General features: G+C 39.6%; 1 long non-coding RNA gene and 4 other non-coding genes across 5 annotated transcripts; 4 read left to right on the forward strand and 1 right to left on the reverse strand.

The window, feature by feature from the left end:
• The first annotated feature begins 2,322 nt into the window (after positions 1–2,322).
• Positions 2,323–2,394, forward strand: trnae-uuc (transfer RNA glutamic acid (anticodon UUC)). The gene has a single exon. It is a non-coding gene; the product is annotated as a tRNA-Glu (tRNA).
• Positions 2,395–4,870: 2,476 nt separating this feature from the next.
• On the forward strand, positions 4,871–5,778 carry LOC148643309 (uncharacterized). The gene is made up of 2 exons (XR_015929103.1): positions 4,871–4,947; positions 5,295–5,778. It is a non-coding gene; the product is annotated as an uncharacterized LOC148643309 (long non-coding RNA).
• A 1,038-nt stretch (positions 5,779–6,816) lies between these two features.
• On the forward strand, positions 6,817–6,898 carry trnas-uga (transfer RNA serine (anticodon UGA)). The gene has a single exon. It is a non-coding gene; the product is annotated as a tRNA-Ser (tRNA).
• A 954-nt stretch (positions 6,899–7,852) lies between these two features.
• Positions 7,853–7,925, reverse strand: trnah-aug (transfer RNA histidin (anticodon AUG)). Its single transcript has one exon. It is a non-coding gene; the product is annotated as a tRNA-His (tRNA).
• An 11,685-nt stretch (positions 7,926–19,610) lies between these two features.
• On the forward strand, positions 19,611–19,692 carry trnas-cga (transfer RNA serine (anticodon CGA)). Its single transcript has one exon. It is a non-coding gene; the product is annotated as a tRNA-Ser (tRNA).
• The last annotated feature ends 493 nt before the right edge of the window (positions 19,693–20,185 follow it).

The raw sequence follows: 20,185 nt of genomic DNA on the forward strand, positions 1-20,185 counted from the left end.
ACTGTCTGTTCCTCAATCTGGGACAGTAGATCACATTGTATTATTATTATTAATATTATTGAGAGTCTGGCACACTGTTCCCCAGGCTGGGACAGGAGATCCCACACTGTATTATTATTATTTTGAGACAGGCTCACTGTTTGTTCCTCAGGCTGGGACAGGAGATCCCACACTGAATTATTATTATTTTGAGACAGGCTCACTGTTTGTTCCTCAGGCTGGGACAGGAGATCCCACACTGAATTATTATTATTGAGAGACAGGCTTACTCTCTGTTCCACAGGCTGAGACAGGACATCACATATTGTATTATTATTATTGACAGATAGGCTGACTGTCTGTTCCTCAGAATGGGACAGGAGATCACACATTGCATTAATATTATTGAGAGACAGGCTCACTGTCTGTTCCTCAGGCTGGGACAGAGGATCACACACTGTATTATTATTGAGAGACAGGCTCACTCTCTGTTCCTCAGGCTGGGACAGGAGATCACACATTGGCTTGTTATTGAGAGGCAGGCTCACTGTCTGTTCCTCAGGCTGGGACAGGAGATCACACACTGTATTATTATTATTGACAGATAGGCTGACTGTCTGTTCCTCAGAATGGGACAGGAGATCACACACTGTATTACTATTATTGGCAGATAGGCTCACTGTGTCTTCGCTTGGGCTTGAACAGAAGATCACACACTGGATTATTATTATTGAGAGAGGCTCACAGTCTGTTCCTCAGGCTGGGACAGGAAATCACACACTCTATTATTATTATTGAGAGACAGGCTCACTGTCTGTTCCTCAGGCTAGGGTAGGATATCACACACTGTATTATTAGTATTGAGAGAAAGCCTCAGTGTTCCCCAGGCTGGGACAGGAGATCACACATTGTATTTTTATTATTGAGAGACAGGCTCACTGTTCCTCAGGCTGGGACAGGAGTTCAAACTGTATTATTATTATTATTGAGAGACAAGCTCACTGTTCCTCAGGCTGGGACAGGAAATGACACACTGTATTATTATTATTGAGAGACAAGCTCACTGTTCCCCAGGCTGGGACAGGAGGCGCAATTATTATTGAGAGACAGGCTCACTGTCTGTTCCTCAGGCTGGGACAGGAGATCACAAACTGTATTATTATTATAGAGAGACCTGCTCTTTCCTGACTGTTCCTTAGGCTGGGACAGCAGATCATAATCTGCTTTATTATTATTGAGAGACTGGCTCACTCCTGTCTATTCCTCAGGTTGGGAAAGGAGATCACACACTGTATTATTATTATTGAGAGACGGGCTCAGTGTTCCCCAGGCTGAGACAGGAGATCACACACTGTATCATTATTATTGAGTATCTGGTTCACTGTTCCCCAGGCTGGGACAGGAAATCACACACTGTATTATTATTATTGAGAGACAGGCTCACTGTCTGTTCCTCAGGCTGGGGCAGGATATCACACACTGTATTATTATTATTGAGAGACAGCCTCAGTGTTCCCCAGGCTGGGACAGGAGATCACACACTGTATTATTATTGAGAGACAGGTTCACTGTCTGTTCCTCTGGCTGGGGCAGGGAATCACACACTGTATTATTAGTATTATTAAGAGACAGGCTCGCTGTCTGCTCCACAGGCTGGGACAGGATATCACACACTGTTGTAGTGTTCTCTCACGAGGCACCAGTTCTGTAGGGGTTTGGGCATTTACTGGGACAATTATTTTTGTGGCAGTAAATCACACAATTGATTCTTTTAATGGTCTTAGAATCCAACCATGCGACATAACTCAAACAACGCACACACAGGTACTAATACACGAGGATACATTTGTTAATATATAGAATATGCATGCAAACCTAAAAGATCTTATCGTATGGGTTATCAGAATACAAAAGATATAAATTTATTCAGTTACAAAGAGTTACACATATCAAGAGGACATAAGTTCAGTATATCATTCATTTAGACTCCTCTGCAAAGCGCCGTTCGTTCACGTCGATTGGCTTTTTTTTGCCTTCATTTGTGCATGTAGTAAAAGCAGACGCCCCTATTCTACCGTGAACCCGACTCGAACCGGGGTTGTTGCGGCCACAACGCAAAGTACTGACCACTATACGATCACGGCGAGATACCGAGACACACGTGGCAGGGCGGAAAATGCTGTGCTCTCTTCGTGTGACATAATTCGGAAAAGTCCTGACGTTGCATTTCAACTGAGCCCCAGTATACATCGACCCTTCGACACTCTGAGTGACACCTCTTGCGTGTTTTCTCATATTTATGTAGTTTGCTTGCATGATGCCCGGAACAGCGGGGTTGTTCGCTCCCATATGGTCGAGCGGTTAGGATTCCTGGTTTTCACCCAGGTGGCCTGGGTTCAACTCCCGGTATGGGAACGTGTCAGTTTTGAATCCTGCTTTCCAAAAGATTAGCACCGTGTACGAAGGAGCCGCATTAAAACTACTCGAACGTGCAAAACGTGCGAGAAGAGGGGGCGCTTGTTTCCAACCGAAACTTCTCGCGTGTGAGACGAGCTGACCATCGCTGCAGGAGGTGGGAGGGTTACTCTGGTAGACAGGGCTGACCTTCGGCAATAGGATTTATACTCTCCAAGATGATATTTGCACTTTCTGGAGAGGCGATTTTCTCCACTTCAGTAGCCCGATTTCGTCGATTGCGTGGAGAGGGCTGTAGAATGTGGCGCCGCCTTTCCTGCTCCGTCCATGACAGGCGTGCTGGTCTCTGGAGAGAGAGCACGGTCCATCAGCGCACTCCAATAAAGGCACTGGAAGCAGCTGAATCGCATTGACGAAGCTCAGCGCTGGGCCGCTGGGCACCTCTTACCACCGTTTCCGCAGTGTAGTGGTTATCACGTTCGCCTCGCAAAAGGTCCCCGGTTCGAAACTGGGCGGAAGCAGACTTCTTTTGTCGCCACGCACAAAAGGGGATTGGGGATTCGCCTAGCACTGTGATCGAACAGACCCACTCACCTCTTAGTGTGGCGGGATCTGCACAGTTCATGTCACAGGGCATCCTGCTTTCACTTCAATGCGCGTCCTGATGTACCCCGGTCTCCCGCGTGACAGGTGGGGACAGGTGACAGGTCCACGTGACAGGTCCTATACTAACGAGGAAGACATCGCTCTCTCCGACCCCCGGCATCGTGTCCCGACCCACCGTGCTGGAAGCCGACTCGTGCTGTGATTCCTTTACGGAGCAGAAATGACAACCGAGGAGCCGAGAGATCATTTCAGCATTTCGCGTCTGAACGGAAAACACAAACGACCAACTCGGATTGACTTGCCTTTGACGCTTATCAAAGCGTTCTTTGTGGATCGAACAGACCCACTCACCTCTTAGTGTGGCGGGATCTGCACAGTGCATGTCGCAGCGCTCCCTGCTTTCACTTCAATGTGCTTCCTGATGTCGAGTCGTGTGCCGTGCGGAGGCTCTGAAAGCGAGAGCAATGAAAAGGTGCACGACGCTGTGAAATAAACATTAATAAACGCATATATAACGTCGAAAACACATCTAAAACAGTGCCTGAGGCTTTTTACTGTATGTATCGTGTGTCCCGCAACTAGGAGTATACGGCACTCTGCAGAGTGTACGAAGTAAATTATTTTCGCAGTAATTAATTATATTTACTATATTTATTAAACACGTGTAAATTAATTACTGCGAAAATAATTTACTTCGTACACTGTGCAGAGTGCCGTATACTCCTAGTGTTAGATGTGTTTTCGACGTTATATATGCATTTATTAATGTCGTCGATTTTACGGTTGCAATTCGACGTTGATTATACGTATATATACGTATAGCCGTATTTTCGCCGTGAATATACGTATATTCGACGAATCAATGCCCACAGCTTGGCATACAAGGGTTTTGCGGAAGGGTCTTGCCACCTGCCTGAAAAAAAACAGTAAAATGTTTGAGTGCCTATAGAGTTTCTATTTTTATTTTCTTGAGAAAAGTTGATACCATTTCCTGGAATCCCCGTCCCCCATCAGTGCGCGGTGCCCGGGGAAAAATCTGTAGGGGGGCGTCTGAAATTCTGAGCGGGGGTGATATTTCGGTTGAAACGGAGCTGTACGGTGCAGCTACCCAAATGAAATCTCGCAGCTATGCCATTGATTAGTGCTTCATGATAGAAGATACCGACTAGCAATCTGGTATTTGCGATGAAGTTCAGTTTCACATTTTTCGTCACTCTTACTGGAGAGTATTGCCTGGAGCGAAAAGTACCATAAGCGTTCATTTTTGCAGCTACATGGACGTTCTGAATCGTTAAGAAAAAATGTTGTAAAACCAACAGAAAGCACAGACTGCTATAACTAGTCCTAGTTATATAACGATTTTAAGTATAATGATAAACTACTGCAAGGAATCGGTTCACCTGAGCAAACAGGATCGTAATGTTGACACTCAATAACGACACTGATATGTGCAGTTCCTGGACGGATAGCCCTCCTGCCCATCAAACAGACTGAGTGACTGTTCGTGTCATTTAGTGTTGTCTGACCATTGACAAAGTACAACTATTTTTTTAGGGCGCAAATTAAGTTAGGTAAATCTTTTTGCCCAAAACTGAAGGGGCGACATTCCCCCCTCCCCCCGTGATGCCAGGCCTGTCCCCATCCTATTCAAAAATGTCATTATATATAATACCATACAACAGTGACCGATCCTTACTAACTACATGCGTTAAAATTGCACATCAGCTCATAGCAGGGGGCACATAGCCGCGATGTATTATCAATGTTATATTTCAACCATAATATCGACAACATTAATAAACGCATACGTTGAGAAAATATCGAACCCAGCATATTTTCCGCTTATATACCACAATGCATTGCTAGTATTCGTTGGTCACCATTTTGGACACGTTTTTCAAACGTAGAAGTATATCCGCAAATATCTCAGCAATCCTCTTTTGACGAGTAAGTATGAACAATAATAATACTATCTGAATACATACAGATCTTTCTTAATATTATTTTGATTAAAATAGTACGTGAATAAGCAAAAAATGGCACATAAAATAGTGTGAATGGGGAAGATGACACAAAATCGTTTTGACGTTTCTCTATTCTTATTCTATGTTGTACTTTCAAACTTTGGGTACTCTTTAATTAGGACAGACTTTATTGCTCAACTGCTATGATGCAAGCCAAATTATATACATTTATTTCAGTTTTGAGCTTAGTAAACCGTTCATTTTTTAGATTATACTAAAGAAGATATTAATCATCATTTATTTGGGAAGTAATATATAATTTTCTCCTAGCTGCGGTGCTGAAGTCTCACCCTACATCAACAGAAAAAGAAATAAAGGAGCATGCAATGTGTTACTTGAAGAATGCATATGCAAGGCAGGGGGCTAGGAGATCTGGACACTGAAAATAATAGGTTTTTGGTTCTAACTGTTAGGACAATTAGACAGGGTTTGCAAATAGTGGACAAAAATCATCTTAACTTCCATTGTAATATTTTTTTTTCTTGGAAATATAGAAGTTGTACATTTTAAAATGTATATTTGAATCAAAATGTGGTTTTGAGTTAGTGTGTTAATGTAATTAGTTTTGTGTTTGTCATTACTATACTGTATATTGCCATGTTACCAGAATTTGTAGCTGAAGTTTAAGACTAGTTGTGTTTTTTATGATTATTGCCCGTATGTTGATTGTTGATTGATTGTATACAATGTATAATTTGAAATACATATGTTTCAGGTGTGAATGTGTATTTTCAGAATACATTTCTAAATCTAATCATTGGCTTGGTTTACTTGTTTCTACACCTATAAAATCTATCTTTGATGTATAATAGACCTCTACCCATATACGTATAATAGACCTCTAAAGTTATCCGTATAATAGACCTCTAAAGTTATACGTATAATAGACCTCTAACCATATACGTATAATAGTCCTCTAAAGTTATCCGTATAATAGACCTCTAAAGTTATCCGGAACTCCAACCATGTATGTATAATAGTCCTCTAAATTTATCCGTATAATAGAACTCCAACCATTTATGTATAATGAACGTCTAAACATAGACGTATAATTGACGTATAACTTTAGACGTATATTAGAATTTCATTCTAGACGAATTGTAGACCACATTTAGACGTATAAGGTATGCGTTTAATAGACGTATATTATACGTCTTGCCCACTGGGTGGGCTCCAGATGCACACGGAAGCAATCAAGTGTTTCATCCGAGCTGTTTCAAAGACTGCCCAAGAGCTTTCCTTTCACAGAGGCGCAACGATTAATGATGGGGGTGCACCCTTCAATGCGCCTTACGACTCTAGGGAGTGATTGAGACGATTCGTAGCGTGTGCTCATTTCTCTCTATTCCCCGTGTTGCAGTGGTAGGATGACGTAAATTCCTGCTTCGACACGTAACGGGATTATAATCAAGTGCAGGAGCTGAGGGCTTTAGTTTTGTTTCGTTTTCCATGGCGTTCGTAAGCGCGCAAATCAAAGGCAATTCCTGCGTCTAACACGAATGTAAATGCTTTTGAAAGTGCAGTGTGATGCAGCTTGTAAAATCCTTGTCCACATTTTTGGTTTGTTGCTGTTTTTTCTGTCTGCCAAAGTTGCATTTTGACATCCGGACGGGGAGACTTTATCATTTGAACGTGAAGCCAGCCTTAAACCCTCTGAGGCGTGTCTGTCTGCCGGCATGTATCTTGTGAAAGGTATTTTTTTTTTAACGGAGAGCGACTTTAATAAAGTTTCCGCAGCCACCTCACACTCCGTGTTAGATTATAGGAGGAATGCGGCGGCGGCGAGCTCGCTGTAGTCGTGGCCGAGTAGTTAAGGCGATGGACTTGAAATCCATTGGGGACTCCCCGCTCAGGTTCGAATCCTGCCGACTACGGCGTCTGCCGCATGTCACCTTGTGCCTGTGCGGCAAAGGCGAAGTGCCGCTTCTCCTTTCCTGGTACTATAACAACGCGAAATCGCTTGGACCCGCTGCCATGGAAAGCAAGTCTTCAGATAACCACACATTTTGCGTTCGCACCTCTGGTGCTCTACTTATGCCTTTGAAAACCTAATGAATAAAGCTGAAAGAACCGACACGATATGTAGGTGCTCGTAAAGCACGCAGTAAAGAACTGTTAACAGCAAGGGTTTCAGTGGGTTAACTGAGGAGAAGGCGTGATCGCTAATTGTTGACTTTTTATTTGGTGTTAGAAACACTCTTACTGTGCATGACGTGCAACAAATGTAGCCACAGAAATTGCATCACCCTTTCATGTATGCTATTGCAGACACCAACGTTGCCTAGATAGAAAACCGAAATAGCCGTGGGTTTGCTTGCTGGTCTGAAGGATCTCTCTTCGAATCTCTATCATTTGTCAATGGAAGTAAAAGGCGCTGCAATCTCATACGTTCAGAATCAAACCCGCAGCTGTTGTTCGACTTTATTTCTTGACTAATTACAACTGAGTGTCGCATGAGCAGTTACATAAACATGTCTGGTATATTTGAACACAAGTGCCGTTCTTCAATTAAAACTAACAGTACATTGTCAGGGACATTCAGTTCTATACAAACAAGAGACAGACAAGAGAATATTTCTACCATTCATGTGGACTACGTGTTGACTTACTGATCGGAATAATTGAAAAGTTCGGGCTCATAGCCGATGCAGTGCGTGCTAATTAGAACAGCAACGCTGAGCTCTCAGCACCGTACTGAGCCCAGGTGTTTTTCTAAAGCTGTCAGGTGCAGTTCATTTACATGAAGGAAATCTCTTACTGGGTACGATTACAATGCAGTAAATAGCACAGACTACTTAGGGAGTAGCCCGATGCGTTTAAAAACAACCCGAGCCAGGCAGGAGTCGAACTTGCAATCTCCTGATCCATAGTCAGACGCGTTATCCATTGCGCCACTGGCCCCGGTGTGAGACTGCAGGACTGTAACCCAGTGAGATCAGCACTGCAACTAGTAAAATATTACCCCCGGTCCATTCTTTACCAAAAGTGAGAAACACCTGTTTTCTACATTTTGTCTGTTTTAAAACCATATCTCTTTAAACCAAACCAAGAGTTTGTCTTTTGCACTGATATTCTGATTCATTTCGATTTCAAAGAAAAAAAAACATTATCTTCCAAAGCCTCATAAAATTGTCCCTTCTTCCAGACTCTACTTCTCTCTTGTAGTAGTACAGCAGACCTTTCCAGGTGAGCAGATCACAGAGTCTGAAATGAGCTTCCTCCATCAAGCAAAGTACCTGAACATGACTCTGTCTTCATAAAAGCGCCCCTGTTATAAAGAAATTAAATCCAAAATCAAGAGGGCAGTTGCCTACTGAAGTTCAAGAAGTCATCAATTTTAACCTAGCAACACATTAAAGGCTGCATCTATACAAGTACGATTCTAGAAATGCTCACCAGATTACGTTTTAAGAAGGAACTGCGTCTCAGGTTCCGTCGAGATCTTAACTCGGATGGCAGGATTCAGAGTCCGGAGTGTGGACTGATGGCGCACGGAGGGTCCACATACTGTGGATCCCTCAGTGATCTTCCCCGTGTTCAAACAGCCAGCATGTGACTCCCCTGTCCCTGTGACTTCATTGCTCTGCTCTCGCCTCTGTGCAGCCGAGCCGGACTCATGGTAAAGTGGAAAAAAATATGCCCTCAACGTGAGATTGACTCTGGAGCGAGGATAGACGTTACCTTTTTATCGTTGAACAGGATATATGTGATGTGGCGACTACAGATGCAGCCATTCAAAATGCGCGGTAAAAACCCGCGGTACGGTAACCTACCCACAAGCCACCGCGGGGCACCGGAGGGTACCGCAGGGCAAGTGATTGGCTGGCCAAAATGACCGACAGGGGCACTCGTGGTGCATTGGTTGGTAGTGCAAAGATTTAATCATTTAATGTCTTTACTGTGCACATTTTAATCCGCTTAGTTTTGAATATTTATATGGATTTTACCACTAAAGGGAAATTTTAGTAGCTGAGCATAAAAAGAAGAGGAGCATAACGCATCTGAAGGTCATAAACGATATTAATTTAGGAACATAAACATTACTGTATGTATGTAAACTGTACTGTGTATGGCTGGTCTTGGTAGTTTAAAGAAAAAATACACACCAGTCTTCCATTTCTCCCTAAACATTTTAAGCATGAAAGTTTTATGAAACGGTACCCAAATATGCGATTGCTGTATAGAATGAATTTTAATTTAAAAAAATTATTTAACACGAACATTAAGCTGTTTACATCTTCCGCCTGAGAACAGTCACCCGTTGCTACCCAACGCAGAATGGTGATTGGCTGACACCATCTGACACCCCTCTGATTGGAGTAAAAAGACGTGCTGGTTTGCTATACCAGGAAGAGGATTTCTTTCTATTCAAAACGTGTATTTTAAAAGTTTAAGAAGTAAAAACCTTACAGCGTACACAGATTTCTAAACTGATCAGGATCGTTATCTTTGTCTTATGCATAATAATGTTCACCGCTCTGTCCAGCAAATTAATAATAAACTTTATTTTATATAGCTTTTTAAACGAATAAGTAATTAGATTGCTCATAAACCTAATCACTTGCTTTTTCTTTTTATTTAGGCTCAGATTTCAACTATAGATCGTATTATTAATAACCATAATAACAACCAACCAACAAAAACAACCATATAAACATAATACCAACCAAAAACATAGATAACAACCACAATACAAAATCAAATAATCAAACCATTTTACACTCGCAAAGTCCTCCAATTATCATAATCCCGCCCCTTATGCAAAACCAAACCTTCCTTCCATCCCAGTTTATCCTGTTTATCATAAACAAAATCAACCTCAATTTTCAACATAAAGCATTACACAAAATCAATACCTCAACACTCCATACTCAACAACGATAATTCACAAACAGCCAGAACATGTAACTACACATTCCCAAACATACCTACTTTCCATAGCCCAGCCCCTTATGCAAAACCAACATCCCTCCCCTGTTCTCTCTCTCCCCTGGCGGTTGTAATTGTTTTTATTTTCAAATAAATTTTAGCAAAGTCATGTATTTTAAAAATCTTAAGATTTTTATATTTATGTCTTTATTTAGTGGTTTCATTAGTGACAAAGGCTAAACTTTCTTGGAAAAATGTCTTTTATGTAAACCATGCTTGCTATTAATTCATTCAGGGCTAAAATATGTTCATTGTCTTCTAATGAAAGAAGGGTTCCTTTCGCCGTAGTCGGGAGCCTAGCCTTTAACTAGTAAGTACTGTATTTACTGGGTTTTTTTTGGGGGGGGTGTCTTTCGCTGGAAATCTCGCCTCCTACTTTGAAAATACCCGTGAAACCGGTTCAATTCGTCACAGCCAGCACTCCTGCAGAGAGTTGGGTTGTACAGTACTTGCAGTGTATACAGTACACGCGTTATGCTCTTCGTTAATGTCTGTGAAGTTTTATTTAATCTCTGAGCCATACTGATTCTTCTGGAAGCCAGTTTCCGCCAGGGAGTAAAAAAAAAACACACTATGGTATTCTCTCCAATGCAGTGCAGTTAAAAACATACCTCTGATGCTGCTCCTAAATGAATATCGTTTATGACCATCAGAAGCTTTATGCTCCTTTTCTTTTTTCCAGTGGATTGAACAGGGAGAGGCATTTCATGATGTATTTTTCACTGATGAAACAACAGTGGCTCTGGAACAGTTTTCAACCAAGTCGTTTTATAAAAAGGGGAGATATGTACACGTTACTGAAGCTAAAAGTTTAGCCTTTGTCACTGATGTAAACACTAAATAAAGACATATAGAAATCCCTACGTTACAGACTGTATATGGCTGGTATTGGTAGTTTAAAGAAAAAATACACACCAGTATTCCACTTTCTCCCTAAACATTTTTAGGATCAGAGTCTTACATGTGGTTATTTCGAAAACGTTTGTACGTGCTCCTTCTTACCATGTTACTGTTTACCGTTACTGACCATATTAAGTTTAAGTGCCTGTGGGCACTTTTCCTGTCCGTGGGGGGTGGACCGTCTTTCATTAGGTTAGTCTGTTCTACTCTGAGAATGTAGAGGGGGTGGGAAGTGCCCGCGGTCATTTAATTAGTATTAAAATCTTAGTTATCTTTCTAGTTCACAGGTTTGCATGCATAATTTAATTTTGAAAGCCACTGAGACATCAGGTACTACTGTTGTATTTATGAAAAAGAAACAAAACAAAAAACATACTAACAACTGTGCCATCCTACTCCTTAGTTAATACATTTTATTATTCATAAACAGTTAACATTGTTAGCAAAATATTTTGAATTATATTTAACCCTATTTTTTCTTTAGTTTTGTATTTAACTTATTATATGATAGTCAGACTTAATGTATATTAATGTATATTTGAACAATGAAAATATATTTTTACAAGATTTCACATTAAGCACTTAAAATTAATATGGTTAATAATAGTAAACTGTAACATGCTGTAACAAGATCGGTTAACTGCGAAGAAAATCCTTTCAGAGAAAATGTTTCAGGTGTGAAGAACAAACCTGTTCCCACACACCCTGCCCCCACTACCATTAGAATATACACAAACATTTTAGCGTTTCATTCTGAGCAGAAGACCCTCACACCTGAAGAGTGCTGGCTGTGACGAATTAAACCGGTTATACAGGTTTCAATCACAGATTGGGACTCAGTAAAGTAACACACAGCGCCACTGGATTTGATAATACTGTACCTAACCAAAATCCGCAATATGGAAACAGAACCTAATTGTTGATAGATGATGTACTCGTAACATTTTTTCAAGACGAACTACAACATTTAAAAAATGACTTGTATGTACTTGATATCTCTAATCAATCCACGGGTTCCAGCACAAAACGAAACTAAAACGCATACCGTTTAGCGCTTCTTATTAGTTGCTCAAAAGTAATTTGACCGTATGAAATGCATAATATAAACCTAGAAACATATACGTGAGCAGTACTTAAGCACTGTAGTATCGGTGTTAAGACATACCTCTCAAATACTGTAAATCAAGTTAAAAATATCTCAAGACCGATTCTGGTCGTAATGAAACCATGTTTTCTTTTTCATCTTGAAATAACTCATTTCTAAATACCTTTTTCACTGTTAACATCTTGTAGCAACTTTGCGACAAAATATACACTCTGACAGTTCATCCTGCTACCAACATTAAATAAAACAAATCTTAAGATTTCTATATTTATGTCTTTATTTAGTGGTTTCATTCGAAGCTTACAATGTTTAGGGAGAAATGGAATACTGGTGTGTATTTTTTTCTTTAAAGTACCGAGACCAGCCATATACTGTGTGTTTATGTTAAGATTTCCCTTCAGTGGTAAAATTAGATATGAATATTCAATACTTAAACGGGCACAGTTAAGACATTAAATATACATATACATATTGTATGCAGTACAGTTTGCATACGGTAATATGTTTATGTTACGCGATTAAAAAATAAATAAATAAAACTGGAAGGTCCAGCACCACCATTATGTTTATATGGTTGTTTTTGTTGGTTGGTTGTTATTATGGTTATTAATAATACGATCTAAAGTTGAAATCTGAGCCTAAATAAAAAGAAAAAGCAAGTGATTAGGTTTATGAGCAATCTAATTACTTATTCGTTTAAAACGCTATATAAAATAAAGTTTATTATTAATTTGCTGGACAGAGCGGTGAACATTATTATGCATAAGACAAAGATAACGATCCTGATCAGTTTAGAAATCTGTGTACGCTGTAAGGTTTTTACTTCTTAAACTTTTAAAATACACGTTTTGAATAGAAAGAAATCCTCTTCCTGGTATAGCACACCAGCACGTCTTTTTTCTCCAATCAGAGGGGTGTCAGATGGTGTCAGCCAATCACCATTCTGCGTTGGGTAGCAACGGGTGACTGTTCTCAGGCGGAAGATGTAAACAGCTTAATGTTCGTGTTAAAAAATTTTTTTTAATACAATTAAACGGGCACAGTTAAGACATTAAATATACATATACATACTGTATACAGTACAGTTTGCATACGGGAATATGTTTATGTTACGCGATTAAAAAATAAATAAATAAAAATGAAAAGTCCAGCACCAGCTGGATTTGAACACACAACCTGCCGGTTGGTAGTCACGCACCTAGACCAGTAGGCTACAAGACAGCTCGCATGATCAGGTAGGCGAAACAGCCCTACATAGCTCTGCCGCAGTACACGGATATAATCATACCGTTATTAAATTCTTTAGATACGCGATTCCATATTATATTACCTTTTAATCAAATTCTAAAAGTATGCTTGTTGACGTATCCGGTATCACGTTAGTTAAAGACTTCGAAGCTTACAATGTTTAGGGAGAAATGGAATACCGGTGTGTATTTTTCCTTGTGATATTTTAAGCTCTAGTTGAATGATAGGTGTCGCATTTTAAATCATTCTCGTAGCTAGAAATTATGAAACGCCCTGTTAAAAGCAAGGAAGTTTTTATGCCCCGTTGAAGTAAAACAAAATGCCTGACAAAGTATGGCTTGGACAGATTCCAAGTGCTTGTACAAATGTGCTAAAGAAATTATACTTTGAGTATACAGCTTGTCCAAAGTCATCCATTATTAATACTATTAGTAATATCTTCAGTAAAGGCTTTGATGCATAAATATTTCTGTTGAAGGTAGGTTGTGTACTTTTGTCCAACTGAGCAATCTTGCTTTCATAAAATATACCAACATTTGAATGACTGATGATTAACATGCTGTAATACACAGTTCCAAATTAAAGGCTCGAATGCTGTACATGAGAGGTTAAGCTCCCCCAGGCGGTTTTACAAGCCGACGCCGGATAGTTAGTCACGTGACACACGTGATACCGCGTGATACCCCGGTGGGCGTGTCGCGGTATGCCGTGAAATACCTCACCCACTTTGAATGGCTGCATCTGTAGGTTCAATTTTGTATCCTCTTTAAAAGATTAAGGACTGGGGTGAGCGTGATTTACCACCCTTTCAGCTAAGAATCCGACGTGCGGACCTTTTAAGCTGCATAGACTCGGTCGTTTAACTCTTCTCCATTAGAAGGGTTAAGTTTAAAGAAAAAAACATTGCTGACTTCTTTTTTTTTTTGCCAGCCTCGAGTGCTGATTAGCAAGTTTTGTATTTCATGTTTTGCAAGTTGCATCCATTATAAGAAAAACAAGTCGTTCAAGACAGGAAATGAATGCTTGCATTTAATTTAGTCTAGCTGTAGGCGGTTGTCCATTATGACCAGTTCTGTTCGAGAAGAAAGAACAAAAAAGGCACCGCTGGGATTCGGAGCCAGGGTCTCCTGTTTACTAGACAGGCACTTTAAGCAACTAAGCCACGGTGCCCCAGGAGAGCTGTCCTTTGACAGCCACTTGGACACACCACTCAGACACATCTGCATTCGGTGTGTGCTCCGCCTGCTCGCTGAGCAAGTTGCCACCTTTACATATAATAGCAACATCAACACCAAGAGAAAGGGTGACAAATGGCTTTTATCTGGAACTTTTCATGTCCAAGGAGCTCAATGTGCTTTCTGTGTACAACAGGGCCACTGAACTCCATACTGGCCACTGAACCAGAGCAGTGGCTTGCTGGCTTGACATCTCCCAAGGAAAATGTTGAAATTGCATGTGGAACAGGAAAATGACTCTCAGGTGCCCATTGCTCATTTTCAGACACATTTATGCAATACTTTCACCATGCGTTGAGCAATAGGGATTAAAGATAGCAGAGGTAAGGTTTAAAAGTGATTCTGAGGTGCAACACATCAGCGATACAGCTAGGCATCTGAAATGCGGGGTTTGAGAGCCCTTCAGGGAACACCGTACCCTAAAGGTACCAGAAGTCCACTAGTATAAGCATTAAGTCACTGTCACCCCTGTTACAATGTGATTGCTACATATCTTCATTTCTTTGGTTTTTAAGGAGTAAGAGTGCAGGGGGTCTAAATCTGCGATCCAGTGTGTTGAAGTATTTCACAACACTACCTGTAGCCCGTCTGAAAATAAATCCTCATTCTGATTATTGCCCTGGGCATGTACCAATAAATTACTGAGCATATATATATCTCACTGTGTTGAAGCTAGAGACCTGTATGTAATAATATGATGCTAAAATGTTATTTTCACATATATTAATGTAATAAATGATTGCTTATGCTTTATAAACAAACCTAATTAAAATAAAAGCTTAAGTTTTGTATTTATCTTGTACCATAGAACATGATTTTCTTTGTATTTCAAGCCCACAAAGTGTCCAAATGACGCACTACATGATATAAGGAAGATTATCACATGCATATCGGTATTATCTTTCTTATGAAAATGCATTCCTTTCATTACCTTTTACTTTTTAAAATGAACTCAAATTGTGTATAATGTAATAATTTAAGTAGAATAGATTCTAATAATATAATGATCCAGTGTGTTGCACTACTTCACTGCTTCACTGCTCTATGCCGTCTGGAAATAAATCCTCAGACTGCTTACTGCCCTGGGCATGTACCAATAAATTACAGGAGCACATCTATATATCACTGCGTTGAAGCAGGAGACACACAATCACTGCAAACACATCCTAAATACAGTGTTCCATCACCTTTGACCTCATCCAGAACATATCATTTCTTGAAAGGGATGGCTGTCCGAATGCACATCTGAATCCCAAACAGAATCTCTAGTAATATACGATCGTTTGTGAAACATGCAAATGACTGTCTCAGGGGCCCATTCCTCATGGTCAGACACATGTATGCAATGCTTTCACCGTGCATTGAGCAATAGGGATTAAAGACGCCACAGGTAAGGTTAGATGTCATGTTCTATGATCATTTCTTTCAGCATTAGGGACTAAATATACTAAACGTATGATGCTAAAATGTTATTTTCACATATATTAATGTAATAAATGATTGCTTATGCTTTATAAACAAATCTAATTAAAATAAAAGCTTAAGTTTTGTATTTATCTTGTACCATAGAACATGATTTGCTTTGTATTTCAAGCCCACAAAGTGTCCAAATGATGCACTACATGATATAAGGAAGATTATCACATGCATATCGGTATTATCTTTCTTATGAAAATGCATTCCTTTCATTACCTTCTACTTTTTAAAATGAACTCAAATTGTGTATAATGTAATAATTTAAGTAGAATAGATTCTAATAATATAATGATCCAGTGTGTTGCACTTCTTTACTGATTCACTGCTCTATGCCGTCTGGAAATAAATCCTCAGACTGCTTACTGCCCTGGGCATGTACCAATAAATTACAGGAGCACATCTATATATCACTGCGTTGAAGCAGGAGACACACAATCACTGCAAACACATCCTAAATACAGTGTTCCATCACCTTTGACCTCATCCAGAACATATCATTTCTTGAAAGGGATTGCTGTCCGAATGCACATCTGAATCCCAAACAGAATCTCTAGTAATATACGATCGTTTGTGAAACATGCAAATGACTGTCTCAGGGGCCCATTCCTCATTGTCAGACACATGTATGCAATGCTTTCACCGTGCATTGAGCAATAGGGATTAAAGACGCCACAGGTAAGGTTAAATGTCATGTTCTATGATCATTTCTTTCAGCATTAGGGACTAAATATACTAAACGTATGATGCTAAAATGTTATTTTCACATATGTTAATGTAATAAATGATTGCTTATGCTTTATAAACAAATCTAATTAAAATAAAAGCTTAAGTTTTGTATTTATCTTGTACCATAGAACATGATTTGCTTTGTATTTCAAGCCCACAAAGTGTCCAAATGACGCACTACATGATATAAGGAAGATTATCACATGCATTTCGGTATTATCTTTCTTATGAAAATGCATTCCTTTCATTACCTTTTACTTTTTAAAATGAACTCAAATTGAGTATAATGTAATAATTTAAGTAGAATAGATTCTAATAATATAATGATCCAGTGTTTTGCACTACTTCACTGCTTCACCGCTCTATGCCGTCTGGAAATAAATCCTCAGACTGCTCACTGCCCTGGGCTTGTACCAATAAATTACAGGAGCACATCTATATATCACTGCGTTGAAGCAGGAGACACACAATCACTGCAAACACATCCTAAATACAGTGTTCCAGCACCTTTGACCTCATCCAGAGCGTATCATTTCTTGAAAGGGATTGCTGTCCGAATGCACATCTGAATCCCAAACAGAATCTCTAGTAAAATACTATCATTTGTGAAACAGGCAAATGACTGTCTCAGGGGCCCATTCCTCATTGTCAGACACATGTATGCAATGCTTTCACCATGCATTGAGCAATAGGGATTAAAAACACCGCAGGTAAGGTTAGATGTCATGTTCTATGATCATTTCTTTCAGCATTAGGGACTAAATATACTAAACGTATGATGCTAAAATGTTATTTTCACATATATTAATGTAATAAATGATTGCTTATGCTTTATAAACAAATCTAATTAAAATAAAAGCTTAAGTTTTGTATTTATCTTGTACCATAGAACATGATTTGCTTTGTATTTCAAGCCTACAAAGTGTCCAAATGTTCTATGATCATTTCTTTCAGCATTAGGGACTAAATATACCAAACGTATGATGCTAAAATCCTGAAAAAAGGATGTGCTCCATCTCGTCAGTAGATTGGATTCCAAAACTGATTTGGGTCAATATACATTACCTTTGAAATTAAAGTACAGTCTACTGTAGGGAACCATCAACTTAGAAAGCATTGGCCTTCCCTGGGGGTCAGGTAGGTGCAAAAGATAAACCTTTATCCTATCTTTATCTTAAGATAAGTGGCCAAGCAGTATTTTTCCAAGTTTCACCAAGCTCATCATGTTGCCATAGTAGACAAAGTTCTATAAAATGTTAAATAACTTTAAAAAAAGCATCTTGGTCTTACAGTACTGTACAAGGTGAATTAAACTGTCCCTGGTAATAAAAAGTAATTAGAAGCATCTCAGAAACTTTATCTCTAGAAACATTAGCTGTTTTATATCATGTAATTTAGTGTGATGTTGTCAGAATTCAAGGACATTATCACACACAGAAATTGGTTCAGTTAAATCTAAAAAACACAGCTAAACATGGGTTTAAATGTAACAGAAGTCTTACCTCTTGTCAAAAGATTTAATTCAAGAAGCGATGTAATAAATGATTGCTTATGCTTTATAAAGAAATCTAATTAAAATAAAAGCTTAAGTTTTGTATTTATCTTGTACCATAGAACATGATTTTCTTTGTATTTCAAGCCCACAAAGTGTCCAAATGACGCACTACATGATATAAGGAAGATTATCACATGCATATCGGTATTATCTTTCTTATGAAAATGCATTCCTTTCATTACCTTTTACTTTTTAAAATGAACTCAAATTGTGTATAATGTAATAATTTAAGTAGAATAGATTCAGGTAGGAAATATAGAGTCATGATGTTTATGGCTGACATCATTTCACATGGGTGAATTTTAAGCTAAGAAATAAAAACATTTACAATGAAGATACCATTGCTTAATTTTAAATGCCTTTAAAAAATAAACCCACACACCTGAAGAAGGCTCCACGGCCGAAACGTTGTGTTCTCTTTCTTCTTTTTTTCAGCATGGAATAAACCTATTACTTGTTCCTTTAAAAAATAAATACCTCCTGAGAATAATTTGCCACTCCCAGATCCTTGGTAAGGTACTGTTTGAATCCAATCAGGAGAGGAGCATCCAGGGAGTGCTTTCTATAGAGTCCAGCTTGGGCCACTCTCTTCCGGCCTGCTGATACTTTTTAACTACTCAGGGCCTGTAAGGATATAAAACACCGGTTTAAACATTTTATACCTATAAGACAAATTAGAATTTTAGTAAAAAATAGATACATCTGAAAAATAAAAAGTCTTACTGCTGATAGAGTTCTTCAGAGCTCACATCTTCCCCTTCCTTATCCGCTTCTGTTTCAGTTTCTAGAGCAGCCTCTGGCATCTCTTCCTCCTGGACAGCGGCCTCTTGCTCAGGGCCGCTGGAATGCAGGTAGATTCTTTTCAACATGCTTTTACATAATATGTTGTAACAATGATTTCAAAAAGAAACTACAGAAGCCTTACGGATTAAAAATATCTCACCTTGTGCTCATTTCCCTCTATTCCCCGTGTTGCAGTGGTGGGATGACGTAAATTACTGCTTCGACACGTAACGGCATTATAATCAAGTGCAAGAGCTGAGGGCTTTAGTTTTGTGTCGTTTTCCATGGCGTTCGTAAGCGCGCAAATCAAAGGCAATTCCTGCGTCTAACACGAATGTAAATGCTTTTGAAAGTGCAGTGTGGTGCAGCTTGTAAAATCCTTGTCCACATTTGTGGTTTGTTGATGTTTTTTTCTGTCTGCCAAAGTTGCATTTTGACATCTGGACGGGGAGACTTTATCATTTGAACGTGAAGTCAACCTTAAACCCTCTGAGGCGTGTCTGTCTGCCGGCACGTATTTTGTGAAAGGTATTTTTTTTTTTAACGGAGAGCGACTTTGAAAAAGTTTCCGCAGCCACCTCGCACTCCGTGTTAGATTATAGGAGGAATGCGGCAGCGGCAAACTCGCTGTAGTCGTGGCCGAGTGGTTAAGGCGATGGACTCGAAATCCATTGGGGACTCCCCGCGCAGGTTCGAATCCTGCCGACTACGGCGTCTGCCGCACGTCGCTTTGTGCCTGTGTTGAAAAGGCGTAGTGCCGCTTCTCCTTTCCTCGTGCTAAAAAAACGCTAAATCGATTCTTCAGGTAACCACACACTTTGTGTTCGCACCTCTGGTGCTCTACTTATGCCTTTGAAAACCTAATGAATAAAGCTGAAAGAACCGACACAATATGTAGGTGCTCGTAAAGCACGCAGTAAAGAACTGTTAACAGCAAGGTTTCAGTGGGTTAACTGAGGAGAAGGCGTGATCGCTAATTGTTGACTTTGTATTTGGTGTTAGAAACACTCTTACTGTGCATGACGTGCAACAAATGTAGCCACAGAAATTGCATCACCCTTTCATGTATGCTATTGCAGACACCAACGTTGCCTAGATAGAAAACCGAAATAACCGTGGGTTTGCTTGCTGGTCTGAAGGATCTCTCTTCGAATATCTATCATTTGTCAATGGAAGTAAAAGGCGCTGCAATCTCATACGTTCA

This window comes from Lepisosteus platostomus, chromosome 22 (genome assembly GCF_059453375.1).
Source record: "Lepisosteus platostomus isolate fLepPlt1 chromosome 22, fLepPlt1.hap1, whole genome shotgun sequence".
In the NCBI taxonomy this organism is placed as follows: Eukaryota; Metazoa; Chordata; class Actinopteri; order Semionotiformes; family Lepisosteidae; genus Lepisosteus; species Lepisosteus platostomus.